The following is a 9,352-nucleotide window of genomic DNA, read 5'->3' as shown; positions in this document are numbered from 1 at the left end:
GGGACCAGATGCCATGGTCTTAGTTTTCTGAATGTGAAGTTTTAAGCCAACTCTGCTCTTAGAAAAGATAAAGAGCAAAAACTTAGAAAACTGTATCTTAAGAGATAATAGCATAAGAATAGAAAAACAAAACACCCTGGAGGTTTGTTCAAAGCAAAACACATGAATTGTTAGGATCAAGTCATAAAAGACAAGGGTGGGATGGAAGGCTTCATAGATCAAGCAAATGAGGGATAGGAACAGGATGGATGGGGGACATCAATAGGAGTCATAACTTTGGGTTATTCTTGAGGTAAGAGCTATTATTTTTCCAGTAGTCATGTATGGATGTGAGAGTTGGATCATAAGAAGGTTGAGCACCTAAGAACTGATGCTTTCGAATTGTGGTGCTGGAGAAGATTCTTGAGAGTCCCTCTGACTGCAAGGAGATCAAACCAGTCAATCCTAAAGGAAATCAACCCTAAATATTAATCAGAAAGACTGCTGCCGAAGCTGAAGCTCCAAAACTTTGGCCACCTGATGCAAACAACCACCTAAATGAAAAGACCTTGTTGCTGGAAAAAACTGAAGGGAAGAGAAGAGGGGGTGGCAGAGAATGAGATAGTTAAGGCAGCATCACTGATTCAATGGACGTGAATTTGAGCAAACTCCAGGAGACAGTGAAGGACAGAAGAACCTGAAATGGTACAATCCATGGAGTTGCAAAGAGTGGGACACAACCTAGATACTGAACAAAAACAACCAAGAGTTATTCTCACTTCACATATAAGAACACTAAAGATCTGGGGTGAATAGTCACTTAATTCTAGGTTGCTTAGCTAATTAGAAATAGAGACAAGGTTCAAATTCAGAAGCCAGTCTATAATATCCAGACATGTATCTGGCTATTTAGCTTTTGTAAAAGTTACATTGAATTAGATTTGATTTTACACAGAAAGTGCTATTCTTCAGATATGTGCTTGTCAGAGTAAACCTCATTGGTACAGAAGAGATGGCAAAATAAGACCTATGTCAGAATGGAAACAGCTGGTAAGTATGTAATTTTCTAATACTGGCAATGTTCACTTTTTAGGTTAATTTTTATATTTTTGCTCTCTACATATAACATTTTGGGAAATACTGTATTTTGAAATGTTTGCTTTTATAGACTTATCAGTATATTCAAACGTATAATTATACCCCCAAGTAGTGACCTCGGGAGTATAATTTAAGTACACTTAAAATAAATATTTTCAATAAATAATAAATAGTATTAACAATAGCTTATAATTTCTCTTATTTCATTTTTTATCTCATTCTTATTTGTGTTCAGTTTTCAAAATAGAGGTTTTGCAATTCAAACAATTTGATTTTGAAAATCAATTCATGCTTTCAGGCAGACATAAGTGTTCTCTCTCTCTCTTTTCTCTCTTTCTCTTTTATAAAAGAGATATCTAGTTCTCTAATAATATCAATAGTTTTTATAATGCCTACATTCAGTGATAGTTTGTGAATATTCTACTGAACAAAATTTTATTAGAAAGCCTTTATACCATTGCTCTCAGATCTCCAGTCCCATCCCCAGGTGGTACTGCTTGAAACTTGTGGAAGGTAGAGATACACACTCCATTTTACTGCATAATACACTGCAATCCTAATCTCATTTTGGGGAATGTGATGCAATCTTTAACTAGAGTTGCCTACTTCCATCAATTAGTGTGAAGGGTTAATGCGGCCACAATAGGAAAAGTGGAGATGTGCTGCTTGCAAACAGGATGTTCTGCCAAGGAGACAGACACAGCCTTGAGATTAACGGTCCCTTGCAAATAAGGGAACATTCCCTTCTTGTGATAAGGGCTCTGGATAGACTCTGCAGTAATCTGGAATTTCACTCCCTTTTGCTGTACGATAACATTTATGCACATGCGCTGTACTGAACAAGTTTGGTCATACAGTATGGAATTCTGCCCAGGGGGGCTATATAAAAATAAACCACGAGCTTACTTGCTTGCGCAGTTATTATTTTTCCTCTGGCCAGAGTGTGTCTGTCTCTTGTATGTCTTATGTCTTGTTCTATGTCATTTCACTCATAATCTCCAAAAATCTCCTACATTAGTGGAAAGGTATTTCAGCACATTTCAATTAAAAAACTAATTTTTATTCTATAATGCAATTTGTTTCTCTCTCTGATGAAATCTCCTCTAGGTTTTACATGAGGTAAATTTTTCTGAAATTGAAAACAAATACAAATAAAGCAAATTAGTGAATATGGACTAATTACTGTTCATTCACAATTTACATACAATATGAGCACTGTTCTAAAGTTTTGAAGGTGGGATAACAATGAGCATACCTAAAATATGGTCCCAGATATTTACAAGAGATACTTAAATGGAGGTTTGACACTATGAACAGTGTAGTTGATGTCTCAGATGAGGTTCACAGGAGAAAGCAGCTACACCAAAAGAATATGATCAACCTGAAAATGGACACGTAGCTGAGCCAGAATTAATGGAGCAGACCAATACATTTCCAATAAGCATCTTACACATTTCCATTGACTTAATGACTCATAAGGAAATTTATTAATTATTTGATATACTGAATGATGTGTAATGATTTGAAGGTAAATGATAAAACTGTTATTAGTTTCAGGCAAAATAATTAGCTGCATGTCATTTTCAGTATCTCTTGTGAAAGAGAATCACTTGGGGACAGATTACAAGTTATCATACAGGACTTTCAGTTAAATCTGAATTTTAAATAAACAATGAATAACTTTATTATGTCCCATTTTTTTGGCAAGCAATATACTTATTCTAAAACATTATTTGTTTTTATTTGAGATTACAAATTAATTCTATTTTTACTTGCAAAATCTGGTAAACATAACTGGAGTGTTTCAGCTCCTTCACTACCACTAGTTAAAACACTGGGTTTTTTAAAGGGATTAAAGTGTGAATTTTCAAATATATAATATCTTCAGTAGTGATTCTATTAAACAGATGAAAAAATTAATAGTATTTTCTTATATTGACAATAAAAAATTGAAAATGGAAATTACAGTAGAAAAGTAAGATATAAATACCAGAAACCCAGAATCTAAAGTATGTCAATCGTTTGTAAATATTACCCTGGAAAGAATATAAGACCTTCCATTGAGAGAAGTGATTATATTTTAGTAAAAGACATAGATTAAGATACTTTCTAGTCCTAGGTTAGATGATTTGACACTTTGAAAGGTCAATTTTCCAGAAGTTTTAGTTAAATATATTGTAACTACAATCAAATTTTGTGGATATATAATTTTGTGATGATTTTCAAGCTATTTTGATTATTCTAGCACATTCTAAGACAAATGTAAGAGAGTAAAGTCCTCAGAAAGTTAAGTGCAAAATAGAGGGTTTTGGAGAGAATTTGCCCTGTCAGGTAGTAAAATAGGTTATAGGACCACTGTAGCAAAAACTTCTCTTGTATTGTTGCAAGAGAGTGTTTGCTATGACCAGTGCCTTCTTTTCGCAAAACGCTATTAGCCTTTGCCCTGCTTCATTCTGTACTACAAATTTGCCTGTTACTCGAGGTATTTATTGACTTCCTACCTTTGCATTCCAGTCCCTTATAATGAAAAGGACATGATTTTGGGTGTTAGTTCTAGAAGATCTTGTAGGTCTTCATTGAACCATTCAATTTCAGTTTCTTCAGCATTACTGGTTGGGATATAGACTTGGATTCCTGTAAATGGTTTGCCTAGCAAAGAAACAGAGATCATTCTGTCATTTTTGAGATTGCATCCAAGTATTGTATTTTGGACTCTCTTGTTGACTATGATAGCTACTCCATTTCTTCTAAGGGATTCTTAGTAGTGATATAATGATCATCTGAGTTAAATTAACCCATTCCACTCCATTTTATTTTGTTGATTCCAAAAATGTCAATACTCATTCTAGCCTTCCCCTGTTTGATCACTTCCAATTTGCCCTCATTCATGGACCTAACATTCCAGGTTCCTATGCATTATTGCTTTTTACAGCATTGGACTGAACTGCCATCCCAGCCATATCCATGACTGGGTGTTGTTTTGCTTTCTTTCTCTTTATTCTTTCTGGAGTTATCTCTCCACTGATCTCCAGTAGCATATTGGGCACCTACTGACCTGGGGAGTTCCCCTTTTAGTATCCTATCTTTTTACCTTTTGATACTGTTCATGGGGATCTCAAGGCAAGAATAGTGAAGTGGTTTACCATTCCCTTCTTCAGTGGCCCACATTTTGTCAGATGGCCAACACCAAAATCAGATTGATTATATTCTTCACAGCCAAAGATGGAGAAGCTCTATACAGTCATCAAAAACAAGACTGGGAGATGACTGTGGCTCAGATCATGAATTCCTTATTGCCAAATTCAGACTTATATTGAAGAAAGTAGGGGAAACCACTGGACCATTCGGGTAGGACCTAAATCAATTCCCTTATGATTACAGTGGAAGTGACAAAGAGATTCAAGGGATTAGATCTGATAGAGTGCCTGAAGAACTATGGATAGAGGTCAGTGACATTGTAAAAGAGGCAGTGATCAAGATCACCCCAAGGGAAAAAAAGAAAAGAAAAAAGGCAAAATGGTGTCTGAGGAGGTGTTACAAATAGCTATGAAAACAAGAGAAGTGAAATGCAAAGGAGAAAAGGAAAGATATACCCATTTCAATGCAGAGTTCAAAACAATAGCAAGGAGAGATAAGAAAGTCTCCCTTAGTGATCAGTGTGAAGAAATAGAGGAATACAATAGAATGGGAAAGACTAGAGATCTCTTAAAGAAAATTAGAGATACAATAGGAAATTTTCATGCAAAGATGGGTTCAATAAAGGTATGGACCTAACAGAAGCAGAAGATATTAAGAAGAGGTGGCAAGAATACACAGAAGAATTATACAAAAAAGATCTTCATGATCCACATTATCATGATGGTGTGATTACTCACCTAAAGCCAGACATCCTGGAATGTGAAGTCCAGTGGGCCTTAGGAAACATCACTACGAACAAAGTTAGTGGAGGAGATGGAATTCCAATTGAGCTATTTCAAATCCTAAGAGATGGTGCTGTGAAAGTGTTGCTCTCAATATGCCAACAAATTTGGAAAACTCAGCAGTGGCCACAGGACTGGAAAAGGTCAGTTTTCATTCCTATACCTAAGAAAGACAATGGCCAATTGTCAAAGACAATTCAGTTCAGTCGCTCAGTCGTGTCCGACTCTTTGCAACCCCATGAATCACAGCACGCCAGGCCTCCCTGTCCATCACCAACTCCCGGAGTTCACTCAGACTCATGTCCATCGAGTCAGTGATGCCATCCAGCCATCGCATCCTCTGTCGTCCCCTTCTCCTCCTGCCCCCAATCCCTCCCAGCATCAGAGTTTTTTCCAATGAGTCAACTCTTCACATGAGGTGGCCAAAGTAATGGAGTTTCAGCTTTAACATCACTCCTTCCAAAGAAATGCCAGGGCTGATCTCCTTCAGAATGGACTGGTTGGATCTCCTTGCAGTCCAAGGGACTCTCAAGAGTCTTCTCCAACACCACAGTTCAAAAGCATCAATTCTTCAGTGCTCAGCTTTCTTCACAGTCCAACTCTCACATCTATACATGACCACAGGAAAAACCATAGCCTTGACTAGATGGACCTTAGTTGGCAAAGTAATGTCTCTGCTTGTGAATATGCTATCTAGGTTGGTCATAACTTTCCTTTCAAGGAGTAAGCGTCTTTTAATTTCATGGCTGCAGTCACCATCTTCAGTGATTTTGGAGCCTCAAAAAATAAAGTCTGACACCATTTCCACTGTTTTCCCATCTATTTTGCTATGAAGTGATGGGACCAGATGCCATGATCTTCATTTTCTGAATGTTGACCTTTAAGCCAACTTTAATTGCACTCATCTCACATGCTAGCAAATTAATGTTCAAAATTCTCCAAGCCAGGCTTCAACAATATGTAAACCCTGAACTTCCAGATGTTCAAGCCAGATTAAGAAAATATAGAGGAACCAGATATCAAATTTCCAACATCGATTGGATCATTGACAAAGCAAGAGAGTTCCAGTAAAATTTTTACTTCTGCTTTATTGACTATGCCAAAGCCTTCGACTTTATAGGTCACAACAAACTGTGGAAAATTCTGAAAGAGGTGGGAATACCAGACCGCCTGACCTGCCTCTTGAGGAATCTGTATGCAGGTCAAGAAGCAACAGTTAGAACTGGACATGGAACAACAGACTGGTTCCAAATAGGAAAAGGAGAACGTGAAGGCTGCATATTGTCACCCAATATGCAATAATGCATACTGTCACTCTGCGTATTTAACTTATATGCAGAGTACATCATGAGAAATGCTTGACTGGATGAAGCACAAGCTGGAATCAAGATTGCCTGGAGAAATTTCAGTAACCTCAGATATGCAGATGACACCACTCTTATGGCAGAAAATGAAGAACTAAAGAGCCTCTTGATGAAAGTGAAAGAGGAGATTAAAAAAGTTGGCTTAAAACTCAACATTCAGAAAACTAAGATCATGGCACCCAGTTCCATCACTTCATGGCAACAACGTGGGGAAACATTGGAAATAGTGACTGACTTTATTGTTCTGGGCTTCAAAATCACTGCAGATGGTGACTGCAGCCATGAAATTAAGACGCTTGCTCCTTGGAAGAAAAGTTATGACCAACCTAGACAGTATATTAAAAAGCAGAGACTCTACTTTGCCAACAATGGTCCATCTAGTGAAGGTTATTGTTTTTCCAGTAGTCATGTATGGATGTGAGAGTTGGACTGTGAAGAAAGCTGAGTGCTGAAGAATTGATGCTTTGAACTGTGGTGCTGGAAAAGACTTGAGAGTCCCTTGGACAGCATAGAGGTCCAACCTACTATCCTAAAGTAAATCAGTCCTGAATATTCATTGGAAGGACTGATGCTGAAGCTGAAACTCCACTAGTCTGGCCCCTGATGTGAACACTGACTCATTTGAAAAGACCCTGATGTTGGAAAAGACTGAAGGTGGGAAGAGAAGGGGATGACAGTGGAAGATGGTTGGATGGCGTCACCGACTCAATGGATATAAGTTTGGACAAACTCTGGGAGTTGGTGATGCACAGGTAGGCCTGGTGTGCTGTGGTCCACGGGGGTCACAGATTCGGATACCACTGAGTGACTGAACTGAAAACTGTAGTAAAACCTTGCTGTTAATATCAATATAAATGTCAAAACCAATGGACAAGTTAAAGGCTTCAATGATGGACACTTGCATATTTGGAAAATTTATATCTCATAAAGATTGTACCATCAGTTAATAGGAAAATAATGAATTATGTAGTAAATAGTGTTTTGAAAACTTGCTTATGTATGGGAAATAAAAATTGTATCTAAGTGGATTTCTGCTGGACTGAAGACCAAAATACAACAGGGATAACTAAAAAGGTAATAAAATTGGAGAACAACAAAAAAGAAAAAACCTTAGGGAGGTGATGGATTGAATAGTATTCAACCAGCATCAACAAAAAGTTAAAAATTGATATTAAATTCTAAACATTGACAATAACAACAGAGTAAGGTATATTGTGCAGAAATCAATTTCAACATTTGAAATTCATGTGAGACTAGTATCTAGAGAGTAAAGAAATTCCTACAAGTAGTTGAGGAAAAAGTAAAAAGCATAAGTATTGACTGGACCAAGAACTTCAATATGTGACTCACAAATGGATAAATGGAAATGGATAATCATTAAAAAGTATACTCAATTTATAAAAGTAACAGAAATTCCAATTAAATTAGCAAAATATTACCTATAGCATTAATACACAGATGAAAAATGGAAATTGATATACCAAATTATGTCACTTTTTAAATCTGTCACTTTTTATTTTACTTTGATTCAAACTACCACAAGATTTTCAGAGGCCTTGAACTAATTTTCTAACATTTTGAGGTCACTTAAACTATTTTCCCACTAGAAGAATATTAAGACACTTTCATTCATACACATGATAAAATTCATAGCAAAATCTTTTCTATATTTAGTTTTCTTTGGCTATTGTTGCCTACATTTTGAAACCATCATGTGAAATTTCATATGAAAATTATTTTGCTGGAAACATCTTTTTATCATAAAAATCTTTATATTTTTATTTCTCTATTTCTCCAACCTGTAGACTTTATGCAACTTTGTATTTAATATTGTTGCACCTATATTTTTCCTCAATGATGGATTGCATTACATACTAAATACATATTTTACTCCCAATTTTTGATCTTGGAAATATCTTAGTATTAAATTAAATTGTTGTCTGGCTAAAAGAAACAGAATAAAAGCTTTCCTAGAAGTTTTGATATCATTATAAGATATCCTTTTAGACTGGAAAAACATGAATGATAATGATTGTTAGAGGGAAACAGCAACACAAAATTATTCATTGCATATTTCTACTTAATATTTGCTTTCTATCATGGTAAATCAGCAATTTCTTGGGATTTCTTGGTTCTTAGTAAATATCACAATATTCCTCAAAGCAAAAATTTATTATAAGTATTTACAATTAAGGGAATTGACACATTGTTAATCAAAGACAATCAATCCAGCACGGTTCAGTTCAGTTCAGTTGCTCAGTCATGTCCAACTCTTTGTGACCCCATGGACAGCAGCATGAAAGTCCTCCTTGTCCATTACCAAATCTGGAGTTTACCCAAACTCATGTCCATTAAGTTGGTGATACCATCCAAACATTTCATCCTCTGTCGTCCCCTTCTCCTCCTGCCCTCAATCTTTCCCCGCATCAGGGTCTTTTCCAATGTGTTGGTACTTCACTTCAGGTGGCAAACTATTGGAGTTTCAGCTCCAGCATCAGTCCTTCCAGTGAATTTTCAGGACTGATTTCCTTTAAGATGGACTGATTGGATCTCCTTGCAGTCCAAGGGACCCTCAAGAGTCTTCTCTAACACTACAGTTCAAAAGCGTCAATTCTTTGGAGCTCAGCTTTGTTTATAATCCAACTCTCACATCCATACATGACTACTGGAAAAACCATAACCTTCACTAGATGGACCTTTGTTGACAAAGTAATGTCTCTGCTTTTGAATATGCTGTCTAGGTTGGTCATAACTTTCCTTCAAAGGAGTAAGCGTCTTTTAATTTCATGGCTGCAATCACCATCTGCAGTGATTTGGGAGCCCCCAAAATAAAGTCTGACACTGTTTCCACTGTTTCCCCATCTATTTCCCATGAAGTGATGGGACCAGATGCCATGATCTTCGTTTTCTGAATGTTGAGTTTTAAGGCAACTTTTTCAATCTCCTCTTTCACTTTCATCAAGAGGCTTTTGAGTTCCTCTTCACTTTCTG

This window comes from Capra hircus, chromosome 6 (assembly GCF_001704415.2).
Source record: "Capra hircus breed San Clemente chromosome 6, ASM170441v1, whole genome shotgun sequence".
NCBI lineage: Eukaryota > Metazoa > Chordata > Mammalia > Artiodactyla > Bovidae > Capra > Capra hircus.
This window is presented reverse-complemented; position numbering follows the sequence as displayed.